Source organism: Rhipicephalus microplus, unplaced genomic scaffold (assembly GCF_043290135.1).
Source record: "Rhipicephalus microplus isolate Deutch F79 unplaced genomic scaffold, USDA_Rmic scaffold_200, whole genome shotgun sequence".
Classification (NCBI taxonomy): domain Eukaryota; kingdom Metazoa; phylum Arthropoda; class Arachnida; order Ixodida; family Ixodidae; genus Rhipicephalus; species Rhipicephalus microplus.
The window spans coordinates 234,143-247,500 of record NW_027464771.1 but is presented as its reverse complement, the minus strand read 5'-3'; the positions used below and the strand labels follow the sequence as shown (position 1 = coordinate 247,500).

Below are 13,358 nucleotides of genomic sequence, written 5' to 3'. Positions count from 1 at the left end.
TGTTTGCCACAGTTTTCCCGGTGGTGCCGCACCCGGGCTCGCCCCGGCTGACGCAGTTTTCGCGCCGCCCCGGCTGACGCGGTTTCGTGCCGCCCCGGCAGACGCGGTTTTCGCGCCGCCCCGGCTGACGCGGTTTCGTGCCGCCCCGGCAGACGCAGTTCGGACTTAGCACTTTTCGGCTGTGCCTGGCTGGCGGCCCACTCACTCGATCGCCATGTCTGTTTGCCACAGTTTTCCCGGTGGTGCCGCACCCGGGCTCGCCCCGGCTGACGCAGTTTTCGCGCCGCCCCGGCTGACGCGGTTTCGTGCCGCCCCGGCAGACGCGGTTTTCGCGCCGCCCCGGCTGACGCGGTTTCGTGCCGCCCCGGCAGACGCAGTTCGGACTTAGCACTTTTCGGCTGTGCCTGGCTGGCGGCCCACTCACTCGATCGCCATGTCTGTTTGCCACAGTTTTCCCGGTGGTGCCGCACCCGGGCTCGCCCCGGCTGACGCAGTTTTCGCGCCGCCCCGGCTGACGCGGTTTCGTGCCGCCCCGGCAGACGCGGTTTTCGCGCCGCCCCGGCTGACGCGGTTTCGTGCCGCCCCGGCAGACGCAGTTCGGACTTAGCACTTTTCGGCTGTGCCTGGCTGGCGGCCCACTCACTCGATCGCCATGTCTGTTTGCCACAGTTTTCCCGGTGGTGCCGCACCCGGGCTCGCCCCGGCAGACGCGTTTTTTTTTTTTCTTTCGCCCCGGCTGACGCAGTTTTCGCGCCGCCCCGGCTGACGCGGTTTCGTGCCGCCCCGGCAGACGCGGTTTTTTGCGCCGCCCCGGCTGACGCGGTTTTTGCCGCCCCGGCTGACGCAGTTCGGACTTAGCACTTTTCGGCTGTGCCTGGCTGGCGGCCCACTCACTCGATCGCCATGTCTGTTTGCCACAGTTTTCCCGGTGGTGCCGCACCCGGGCTCGCCCCGGCTGACGCAGTTTTCGCGCCGCCCCGGCTGACGCGGTTTCGTGCCGCCCCGGCAGACGCGGTTTTCGCGCCGCCCCGGCTGACGCGGTTTCGTGCCGCCCCGGCAGACGCAGTTCGGACTTAGCACTTTTCGGCTGTGCCTGGCTGGCGGCCCACTCACTCGATCGCCATGTCTGTTTGCCACAGTTTTCCCGGTGGTGCCGCACCCGGGCTCGCCCCGGCTGACGCAGTTTTCGCGCCGCCCCGGCTGACGCGGTTTCGTGCCGCCCCGGCAGACGCGGTTTTCGCGCCGCCCCGGCTGACGCGGTTTCGTGCCGCCCCGGCAGACGCAGTTCGGACTTAGCACTTTTCGGCTGTGCCTGGCTGGCGGCCCACTCACTCGATCGCCATGTCTGTTTGCCACAGTTTTCCCGGTGGTGCCGCACCCGGGCTCGCCCCGGCTGACGCAGTTTTCGCGCCGCCCCGGCTGACGCGGTTTCGTGCCGCCCCGGCAGACGCGGTTTTCGCGCCGCCCCGGCTGACGCGGTTTCGTGCCGCCCCGGCAGACGCAGTTCGGACTTAGCACTTTTCGGCTGTGCCTGGCTGGCGGCCCACTCACTCGATCGCCATGTCTGTTTGCCACAGTTTTCCCGGTGGTGCCGCACCCGGGCTCGCCCCGGCTGACGCAGTTTTCGCGCCGCCCCGGCTGACGCGGTTTCGTGCCGCCCCGGCAGACGCGGTTTTCGCGCCGCCCCGGCTGACGCGGTTTCGTGCCGCCCCGGCAGACGCAGTTCGGACTTAGCACCTTTCGGCTGTGCCTGGCTGGCGGCCCACTCACTCGATCGCCATGTCTGTTTGCCACAGTTTTCCCGGTGGTGCCGCACCCGGGCTCGCCCCGGCAGACGCGTTTTTTTTTTTCTTTCGCCCCGGCTGACGCAGTTTTCGCGCCGCCCCGGCTGACGCGGTTTCGTGCCGCCCCGGCAGACGCGGTTTTTTGCGCCGCCCCGGCTGACGCGGTTTTTGCCGCCCCGGCTGACGCAGTTCGGACTTAGCACTTTTCGGCTGTGCCTGGCTGGCGGCCCACTCACTCGATCGCCATGTCAGTTTGCCACAGTTTTCCCGGTGGTGCCGCACCCGGGCTCGCCCCGGCTGACGCAGTTTTCGCGCCGCCCCGGCTGACGCGGTTTCGTGCCGCCCCGGCAGACGCGGTTTTCGCGCCGCCCCGGCTGACGCGGTTTCGTGCCGCCCCGGCAGACGCAGTTCGGACTTAGCACTTTTCGGCTGTGCCTGGCTGGCGGCCCACTCACTCGATCGCCATGTCTGTTTGCCACAGTTTTCCCGGTGGTGCCGCACCCGGGCTCGCCCCGGCTGACGCAGTTTTCGCGCCGCCCCGGCTGACGCGGTTTCGTGCCGCCCCGGCAGACGCGGTTTTCGCGCCGCCCCGGCTGACGCGGTTTCGTGCCGCCCCGGCAGACGCAGTTCGGACTTAGCACTTTTCGGCTGTGCCTGGCTGGCGGCCCACTCACTCGATCGCCATGTCTGTTTGCCACAGTTTTCCCGGTGGTGCCGCACCCGGGCTCGCCCCAGCTGACGCAGTTTTCGCGCCGCCCCGGCTGACGCGGTTTCGTGCCGCCCCGGCAGACGCGGTTTTCGCGCCGCCCCGGCTGACGCGGTTTCGTGCCGCCCCGGCAGACGCAGTTCGGACTTAGCACTTTTCGGCTGTGCCTGGCTGGCGGCCCACTCACTCGATCGCCATGTCTGTTTGCCACAGTTTTCCCGGTGGTGCCGCACCCGGGCTCGCCCCGGCTGACGCAGTTTTCGCGCCGCCCCGGCTGACGCGGTTTCGTGCCGCCCCGGCAGACGCGGTTTTCGCGCCGCCCCGGCTGACGCGGTTTCGTGCCGCCCCGGCAGACGCAGTTCGGACTTAGCACTTTTCGGCTGTGCCTGGCTGGCGGCCCACTCACTCGATCGCCATGTCTGTTTGCCACAGTTTTCCCGGTGGTGCCGCACCCGGGCTCGCCCCGGCAGACGCGTTTTTTTTTTCTTTCGCCCCGGCTGACGCAGTTTTCGCGCCGCCCCGGCTGACGCGGTTTCGTGCCGCCCCGGCAGACGCGGTTTTTTGCGCCGCCCCGGCTGACGCGGTTTTTGCCGCCCCGGCTGACGCAGTTCGGACTTAGCACTTTTCGGCTGTGCCTGGCTGGCGGCCCACTCACTCGATCGCCATGTCTGTTTGCCACAGTTTTCCCGGTGGTGCCGCACCCGGGCTCGCCCCGGCTGACGCAGTTTTCGCGCCGCCCCGGCTGACGCGGTTTCGTGCCGCCCCGGCAGACGCGGTTTTCGCGCCGCCCCGGCTGACGCGGTTTCGTGCCGCCCCGGCAGACGCAGTTCGGACTTAGCACTTTTCGGCTGTGCCTGGCTGGCGGCCCACTCACTCGATCGCCATGTCTGTTTGCCACAGTTTTCCCGGTGGTGCCGCACCCGGGCTCGCCCCGGCTGACGCAGTTTTCGCGCCGCCCCGGCTGACGCGGTTTCGTGCCGCCCCGGCAGACGCGGTTTTCGCGCCGCCCCGGCTGACGCGGTTTCGTGCCGCCCCGGCAGACGCAGTTCGGACTTAGCACTTTTCGGCTGTGCCTGGCTGGCGGCCCACTCACTCGATCGCCATGTCTGTTTGCCACAGTTTTCCCGGTGGTGCCGCACCCGGGCTCGCCCCGGCTGACGCAGTTTTCGCGCCGCCCCGGCTGACGCGGTTTCGTGCCGCCCCGGCAGACGCGGTTTTCGCGCCGCCCCGGCTGACGCGGTTTCGTGCCGCCCCGGCAGACGCAGTTCGGACTTAGCACTTTTCGGCTGTGCCTGGCTGGCGGCCCACTCACTCGATCGCCATGTCTGTTTGCCACAGTTTTCCCGGTGGTGCCGCACCCGGGCTCGCCCCGGCTGACGCAGTTTTCGCGCCGCCCCGGCTGACGCGGTTTCGTGCCGCCCCGGCAGACGCGGTTTTCGCGCCGCCCCGGCTGACGCGGTTTCGTGCCGCCCCGGCAGACGCAGTTCGGACTTAGCACCTTTCGGCTGTGCCTGGCTGGCGGCCCACTCACTCGATCGCCATGTCTGTTTGCCACAGTTTTCCCGGTGGTGCCGCACCCGGGCTCGCCCCGGCAGACGCGTTTTTTTTTTTTCTTTCGCCCCGGCTGACGCAGTTTTCGCGCCGCCCCGGCTGACGCGGTTTCGTGCCGCCCCGGCAGACGCGGTTTTTTGCGCCGCCCCGGCTGACGCGGTTTTTGCCGCCCCGGCTGACGCAGTTCGGACTTAGCACTTTTCGGCTGTGCCTGGCTGGCGGCCCACTCACTCGATCGCCATGTCAGTTTGCCACAGTTTTCCCGGTGGTGCCGCACCCGGGCTCGCCCCGGCTGACGCAGTTTTCGCGCCGCCCCGGCTGACGCGGTTTCGTGCCGCCCCGGCAGACGCGGTTTTCGCGCCGCCCCGGCTGACGCGGTTTCGTGCCGCCCCGGCAGACGCAGTTCGGACTTAGCACTTTTCGGCTGTGCCTGGCTGGCGGCCCACTCACTCGATCGCCATGTCTGTTTGCCACAGTTTTCCCGGTGGTGCCGCACCCGGGCTCGCCCCGGCTGACGCAGTTTTCGCGCCGCCCCGGCTGACGCGGTTTCGTGCCGCCCCGGCAGACGCGGTTTTCGCGCCGCCCCGGCTGACGCGGTTTCGTGCCGCCCCGGCAGACGCAGTTCGGACTTAGCACTTTTCGGCTGTGCCTGGCTGGCGGCCCACTCACTCGATCGCCATGTCTGTTTGCCACAGTTTTCCCGGTGGTGCCGCACCCGGGCTCGCCCCGGCAGACGCGTTTTTTTTTTTCTTTCGCCCCGGCTGACGCAGTTTTCGCGCCGCCCCGGCTGACGCGGTTTCGTGCCGCCCCGGCAGACGCGGTTTTTTTTGCGCCGCCCCGGCTGACGCGGTTTTTGCCGCCCCGGCTGACGCAGTTCGGACTTGGCACTTTTTGGCTGAGCCTGGCTGGTGGCCCACTCACTCGATCGCCATGTCTGTTAGCCACAGTTTTCCCGGTGGTGCCGCACCCGGGCTCGCCCCGGCTGACGCAGTTTTCGCGCCGCCCCGGCAGACGCGGTTTTCGCGCCGCCCCGGCTGACGCGGTTTTTGCCGCCCCGGCTGACGCAGTTCGGACTTGGCACTTTTTGGGCTGAGCCTGGCTGGCGGCCCACTCACTCGATCGCCATGTCTGTTTGCCACAGTCTTCCCGGTGGTGCCGCACCCGGGCTCGCCCCGGCAGACGCGTTTTTTTTTTCTTTCGCCCCGGCAGACGTGGTTCCCCCCCCCCCCCTTTTCGCTCGCCCCGGCTGACGAGGTTTTCGCGCCGCCCCGGCTGACGCAGTTTTCGCGCCGCCCCGGCTGACGCGGTTTCGTGCCGCCCCGGCTGACGCGGTTTTCGCGCCGCCCCGGCTGACGCGGTTTTTGCGTCGCCCCGGCTGACACGGTTCGGACTTTGCACTTTTCGGCTGTGCCTGGCTGGCGGCCCACTCACTCGATCGCCATGTCTGTTTGCCACAGTTTTCCCGGTGGTGCCGCACCCGGGCTTGCCCCGGCAGACGCGTTTTTTTTTTTTCTTTTCGCCCCGGCTGACGCAGTTTTCGCCCCGCCCCGGCTGACGCGGTTTCGTGCCGCCCCGGCAGACGCGGTTTTTTGCGCCGCCCCGGCTGACGCGGTTTTTGCCGCCCCGGCTGACGCAGTTCGGACTTTGCACTTTTTGGCTGAGCCTGGCTGGCGGCCCACTCACTCGATCGCCATGTCTGTTTGCCACAGTTTTCCCGGTGGTGCCGCACCCGGGCTCGCCCCGGCAGACGCGTTTTTTTTTTCCTTCGCCCCGGCAGACGTGGTTCCCCCCCCCCCCTCCGTCTTTCTTTTTGTTTTTTTTTTTCGCCGCGGCTGAAGTGGATTTTTCGGTGCCTCGACGCCCCGGTAGTCGCGGTTTTTCCGTTTCCGCACGGCCCCGGCTGACGCTGCTCGGTCACAGTCGCCTTTTGTGAGGATTGCAGACTTCTTGAGCGCGGGTGTTTTTTTTTTGTTGTTGTTGTTGTTTTATTACGCATTCGCTCCAGCAGACGCTGTTTAGACTTTTTGTTTCCTCTTTTATCCTGCGACGAGGTGACGAGGTTTATTCGGTGCCCCGCCGCCCCGGCTGAAGTGATTTTTCCTGTCCCGTGCCGCCCCGGCTGACGCGGTTGGGACTTCGCGTTTGTTCGGCCGCCACGGGTTTTGGCGCACTCGCTCGGTTGCTTGTTGTTGCCACTTGTTGCGAACCCAGGTTTCTTGAGCGAGCGCGGGCGTTTTTTCTTCCTTTCTTTCTTTGTTCTATGTGTTAGCGAATCGGCCTTTAATATCACACGAGGACTCACAACCAACAATTTTCAGTTTGAAGTGTAAAAAATCTGCAGGTGTTGACGTAACTGACTTGCCCCGTACCCTTGAGTACATCCATGAAGTTCTCGTAGTACTACTAAATCGCATTATTCCAAGTGGAGAAATTCCCATAAACTTGCAAACCTCTACACGAAAATCGGTGCGCGTGATAAAGTTGAAAATTATCGTCCGATATCAAATGTGCCTTCTATAACACAAATTCTAGGAAAAAAAAAAAAACACTTGTTCGCCGTTTTCTGCGCCGTGACTGGCAGCACTCCGGCGAAGCGAAACGGGGTCGATTCGAGCACGATATCGGCGTCTTTCGACGTGCTCGCCGGCGACCGTCGCACGAGTACGTCGCACGAGCGCGTCTGCCGGGGCGCCGTTTGCGAAGCCGACGCAAAAGTGGGAACCGCCGCTCGGATGATCGCCGCTTTCGGCAGAGTGAGTGTTGGCACTCCGGGGAAGCGAAACAGCGTGAATGCGCCCACGAAATCGGCGTATTTTGAAGTGCCCGCCGGCGACCGTCGCACGAGTACGGTAAACCGCGTCAGCCGGGGCGTAGTTCGGGACGCCGACGAAAAAGTGGGAAGCGCAACTCGGATCTTCGCCGTTTTTGCAGGAGTGAGTGGCGGCCCTCCTGCGAGACCAAGAAGCATCGATTCGTGCACGAATTCGGCGCCTTTCGACGTGATCGCCGGCGACCGTCGCTCGAGTAGGGCAAACCGCGTCTGCCGGGGCGGGCTTCGGGACGCCGATGCGAAAGTGGGAAACGCTGCTCGGATGTTCGCCGTTTTTGGCCGAGTGAGTGCTGGCACTCGGGCGAAGCCAAACGGGGCCGATTACGGCACGATATCGGCGTCTTTCGACGTGCCCGGCGGCGACCGTCGCACGAGTACGGTAAACCGCGTCAGCCCGGGCGGAGTTCGGGACGCCGATGCGAAAGTGGAGAACGCCGCTCGGATCTTCGCCGTTTTTGGAGGAGTGAGTGGCGGCACTCCGGAGAAGCCAAGGAGCGCCAATTAGCGCACGATATCGGCGTCTTTCGACGCGCTCGCCGGCGACCGTCGAACGAGTAGGGCAAACCGCGTCTGCCGGGGCGGGGTTTACGACGCCGACGCAAAAGTGGGAACCGCCGCTCGGATGTTGGCCGTTTTTGGCAGAGTGAGTGCTGGCACACCGGCGACGCGAAAGAGCGCGAAAGCGCCCACGAAAGTGGCGTATTTGGACGTGCTTGACGGCGACCGCTGCAGGAGTACGAAAAACCACGTCAGCCGGGGCGAGCGACCCACGGCGGTCTGGGTGCTTATCGCTGCTATTATAGGGGCACCCCGGCAGACGCAGAAAAAAAAAATTTTTTTTCGACCTTCTTTTTTGCTGGTCGAGCTCGGGTAACCCAGGTCGCAATGGGAGCCGCGCACGAAAGCGGCGTCGCGAGACGCGTTCGCGGTCGCTAGTCGCACGAGCTCGGCAACCGCGTCAGCCGGCGCGGAGTTCGGGATGCCGACGGCTAAGTGGGTACCGCTGCTCGGATGTTCGCCGTTTTTGGCCGAGTGAGTGCTGGCACTCCGGCGAAGCGAAACGGGGCCGATTCGGGCACGATATCGGCGTATTTCGACGTGCTCGCCGGCGACCGTCGCACGAGTACGGCAAAGCGCGTCTGCCGGGGCGAGGTTTGCGATGCCGACGAAAAAGTGGGAAGCGCCGCTCGGATCTTCGCCGTTTTTGCAGGAGTGAGTGGCGGCCCTCCTGCGAGACCAAGAAGCATCGACTCGCGCACGATATCGGTGTCTTTCGACGTGCCCGCCGGCCACCGCCGCACGAGTACGGCAAACCGCGTATGCCGGGGCGGGGTTGGCGACGCCGACGCAAAAGTGGGAACCGCCACTAGGATGTTCGCCGTTTTTGGCAGAGTGAGTGCTGGCACACCGGCGACGCGAAAGAGCGCGAAAGCGCCCACGAAAGTGGCGTATTTGGACGTGCTTGACGGCGACCGCTGCAGGAGTACGAAAAACCACGTCAGCCGGGGCGAGCGACCCACGGCGGTCTGGGTGCTTATCGCTGCTATTATAGGGGCACCCCGGCAGACGCAGAAAAAAAAAATTTTTTTTCGACCTTCTTTTTTGCTGGTCGAGCTCGGGTAACCCAGGTCGCAATGGGAGCCGCGCACGAAAGCGGCGTCGCGAGACGCGTTCGCGGTCGCTAGTCGCACGAGCTCGGCAACCACGTCAGCCGGCGCGGAGTTCGGGATGCCGACGGCTAAGTGGGTACCGCTGCTCGGATGTTCGCCGTTTTTGGCCGAGTGAGTGCTGGCACTCCGGCGAAGCGAAACGGGGCCGATTCGGGCACGATATCGGCGTATTTCGACGTGCTCGCCGGCGACCGTCGCACGAGTACGGCAAAGCGCGTCTGCCGGGGCGAGGTTTGCGATGCCGACGAAAAAGTGGGAAGCGCCGCTCGGATCTTCGCCGTTTTTGCAGGAGTGAGTGGCGGCCCTCCTGCGAGACCAAGAAGCATCGACTCGCGCACGATATCGGTGTCTTTCGACGTGCCCGCCGGCCACCGCCGCACGAGTACGGCAAACCGCGTATGCCGGGGCGGGGTTGGCGACGCCGACGCAAAAGTGGGAACCGCCACTAGGATGTTCGCCGTTTTTGGCAGAGTGAGTGCTGGCACTCCGGCGAAGCGAAAGAGCGCGAATGCGCCCACGAAAGTGGCGTGTTTGGACGTGCTTGACGACGACCACCGCAGGAAAACGAAAAACCACGTCAGCCGGGGCGAGCGACCCATGGCGGTCTGGGTGCTTATCGCTGCTATTATAGGGGCACCCCGGCAGACGCAAAAAAAAAAAAAATTTTTTTTCGACATTCTTTCTTGCTCGTCGACCTCGGGTGACCCAGGTCGCAGTGGGAGCCGCGCACGAAAGCGGCGTCGCGAGACGGCTTCGCGGTCGCTAGTCGCACGAGCTCGGCAACCGCGTCTGCCGGGGCGGAGTTCGGGACGCCGACGGCTAAGTGGGAACCGCCGCTCGGATGTTCGCCGTTTGTGGCCGAGTGAGTGCTGGCACTCCGGCGAAGCCAAACGGGGCCGATTCCGGCACGATATCGGCGTCTTTCTACGTGCTCGCCGGCGACCGTCGCACGAGTACGGCAAAGTGCGTCTGCCGGGGCGGGGTTTGCGACGCGTACGCAATAGTGAGAACCGTCGCTCGGATGTTCGTCGTCTTTCGCCGAGCCAGTGCTGGCACTCCGGCGAAGCCGAACGGAGCCGATTCGGGCACGATATCGGCGTCTTTCCACGTGCTCGCCGGCGACCGTCGCACGAGTACGGTAAACCGCGTCAGCCGGGGCGGAGTTCGGGACGCCGATGCGAAAGTGGGAAGCGCCGCTCGGATCTTCGCCGTTTTTGGAGGAGTCAGTGGCGGCACTCCGGTGAAGCCAAGGTGCGCCAATTCGCGCACGATATCGGCGTCTTTCGACGTGCCCGCCGGCCACCGTCGCACGAGTACGGCAAACCTCGTCTGCCGGGGCGGGGTTTGCGACGCCGACGCAAAAGTGGGAACCGCCGCTCGGATGTTCGCCGTTTTTGGCAGAGTGAGTGCTGGCACTCCGGCGAAGCGAAAGAGCGTGAATGCGCCCACGAAAGTAGCGTATTTGGACGTGCTTGACGGCGACCGCCGCAGGAGTACGAAAAACCACGTCAGCCGGGGCGAGCGACCCACGGCGGTCTGGGTGCTTATCGCTGCTATTATAGGGGCACCCCGGCAGACGCAGAAAGAAAAAAAAAAAAAAATGGGGACATGGCGTGCGTCACCGTGCGGCTTCGCAGCGTTGCCGAAGTCGCCGAGCCCTTCGACTGAGCCGAACGGCGGACAGGGAACGTTGGTCGGCCGTTCTAACCTGTCGGTGCCACGCCGAGACGTCGTTAAGGAAAACCGCGTCGTGGGCCTCTACGACGCCGTCGAGTCGTTGTACGTTTGGTGTCCAGCGTGTCGGCGGCGAGTAGCGGACACGTCGTTCACGACTTCGGTCTTTCGCAGTCGACGCGAACTTGCGGAGAGTCGTGGTGCCTCACGTTTTCGGCAGAAACCGCGGCGGAATTTTCCCGTGCGTGCGCGCACGACCTCGGTGCTGTGCCGTCAGCGTAGTGTTGCACAAACTCGTGGCCTACCCAAGGTGCGGTACGTTTGCGGCCGTATCCTCGGTGGGAATTTCGTGAGTAGGGTCGCAAATTCTACGACCTCGGCGGGTTTGAGAGCGACGTAGACTTGTGGCACGCTCAACGTGCCACACGTTTCGGGGCACACCCGCGGTGAAATTTTCTCGAGTACGCTCGTATTAGTGCCCAAGGAGGTCTGGGTACTTATCGCTGCTATTATGTGGGGGTTCTCGTGAGCGGCGTACGCGAAAGCGACCGGGTGTCTGATATGCGGCGGGCTTCGGCCTCGTCAAGCGTGTCCTCGGGTCTGCTCCAGGGGAATCCACGGCAGTCGTCTGCAGCCTCATCCGCTTGATGCGTTAGGGGCTGGTTGTCGGACGGTGCCGTTTTACCACGATATCGAGGTGTGTTCCGTGTCGTCCTCGGGCGATTCAGATGCGAAAGCGCCGAAGACGCGGGCGTGACCCGTCGTCTGGCGGCTTTGCAGTCTCGGCTCCGTTGCTAGTTCCGGCCGGTCCACCGACAGTGCAGCGGGCTTGGGCAACCCGCACGGCGCGACCGAGTCGATGCAACGAAAAAGAGCGAGCATGAACGTGCTTCTTGCCGCACGGCTCCCACTCGTCTTTCGGGAAGGTTGTGCCGTAGCGAGCTCGAACGCCGTCATCTCGGAGTGCAAAATAAGCGTGTTGGGGCGCCTGAAGGTGGCCTCCGCCGCACACAGACTGCGTCCGGCCCGCCGAAGGCGAGGACGGACGCGCAGTCGAACGATTACCTGGTTGATCCTGCCAGTAATCATATGCTTGTCTCAAAGATTAAGCCATGCATGTCTAAGTACATGCCGAAATAAGGCGAAACCGCGAATGGCTCATTAAATCAGTTATGGTTCCTTAGATCGTTTCTTCCTACTTGGATAACTGTGGCAATTCTAGAGCTAATACATGCAGTGAGCCTGGAGCCCTTTGGGTAACGGGTGCTTTTATTAGACCAAGATCGATCGGGTTTCGGCCCGTATTGTGTGGTGACTCTGGATAACTTTGTGCTGATCGCATGGCCACGAGCCGGCGACGTTTCTTTCAAGTGTCTGCCTTATCAACTTTCGATGGTAGGTTACTTGCTTACCATGGTTGTTACGGGTAACGGAGAATCAGGGTTCGATTCCGGAGAGGGAGCCTGAGAAACGGCTACCACATCCAAGGAAGGCAGCAGGCGCGCAAATTACCCACTCCCGGCACGGGGAGGTAGTGACGAAAAATAACAATACGGGACTCTTTTGAGGCCCCGTAATTGAAATGAGTACACTCTAAATCCTTTAACGAGGATCAATTGGAGGGCAAGTCTGGTGCCAGCAGCCGCGGTAATTCCAGCTCCAATAGCGTATACTAAAGCTGCTGCGGTTAAAAAGCTCGTAGTTGGATCTCAGTTCCAGACGAGTAGTGCATCTACCCGATGCGACGGCTCGGACTGAACATCATGCCGGTTCTTTCTTGGTGCACTTCATTGTGTGCCTCGAGATGGCCGGTGCTTTTACTTTGAAAAAATTAGAGTGCTCAACGCAGGCGAGTCGCCTGAATAAACTTGCATGGAATAATAGAACAAGACCTCGTTTCTGTTCTGTTGGTTTTTGGAATACGAGGTAATGATTAAGAGGGACGGACGGGGGCATTCGTATTGCGGCGCTAGAGGTGAAATTCTTGGACCGTCGCAAGACGAACTACTGCGAAAGCATTTGCCAAGAATGTTTTCATTGATCAAGAACGAAAGTCAGAGGTTCGAAGGCGATCAGATACCGCCCTAGTTCTGACCATAAACGATGCCAACCAGCGATCCGCCTGAGTTACTCAAATGACTCGGCGGGCAGCTTCCGGGAAACCAAAGTATTTGGGTTCCGGGGGAAGTATGGTTGCAAAGCTGAAACTTAAAGGAATTGACGGAAGGGCACCACCAGGAGTGGAGCCTGCGGCTTAATTTGACTCAACACGGGAAAACTTACCCGGCCCGGACACTGGGAGGATTGACAGATTGAGAGCTCTTTCTTGATTCGGTGGATGGTGGTGCATGGCCGTTCTTAGTTGGTGGAGCGATTTGTCTGGTTAATTCCGATAACGAACGAGACTCTAGCCTATTAAATAGGTGCGGGGTTCCCAGCACCTTACAACCTTCTTAGAGGGACAAGCGGCTCCTAGCCGCACGAAACAGAGCAATAACAGGTCTGTGATGCCCTTAGATGTCCGGGGCCGCACGCGCGCTACACTGAAGGAAGCAGCGTGTCTTTATCCCTGTCTGAAAAGACTGGGTAACCCGTGGAACTTCTTTCGTGATTGGGATAGGGGCTTGCAATTGTTCCCCTTGAACGAGGAATTCCCAGTAAGCGCGAGTCATAAGCTCGCGTTGATTACGTCCCTGCCCTTTGTACACACCGCCCGTCGCTACTACCGATTGAATGATTTAGTGAGGTCTTCGGACCGATGTCCGGCGCGGCCTTTCGGTTGCGCCGGTCTGTTGGAAAGATGACCAAACTTGATCATTTAGAGGAAGTAAAAGTCGTAACAAGGTTTCCGTAGGTGAACCTGCGGAAGGATCATTAACGGATTGTGAAGGGTGAGCGCCTCAGCTGCGTCTGCGCCCGACACTTTCTGCCGCTGACCCCGTTTGGACGCGGGGTCGGCTTTTCCCCACGGGGCTGCCTGAATGTGGAGCGGCACCCCGTGACAAATTGTTGCGCCCAGCGGACGCCAACACCGCGACCTTGGACGGTCGGCCAGGTGGCGGACGCGGGTACAAACGGCGCAACGCACTCATAGGTCGGCTTTCGACCCGCCACTGCACCGTGGCTCGAAGCGCTCGAAATGC

General features: G+C 62.8%; 1 non-coding gene across 1 annotated transcript; it reads left to right on the top strand.

Moving 5' to 3' along the window:
* The first annotated feature begins 11,277 nt into the window (after positions 1-11,277).
* LOC142791971 (small subunit ribosomal RNA) lies at positions 11,278-13,092 on the top strand. The gene has a single exon (XR_012890550.1). It is a non-coding gene; the product is annotated as a small subunit ribosomal RNA (ribosomal RNA).
* The last annotated feature ends 266 nt before the right edge of the window (positions 13,093-13,358 follow it).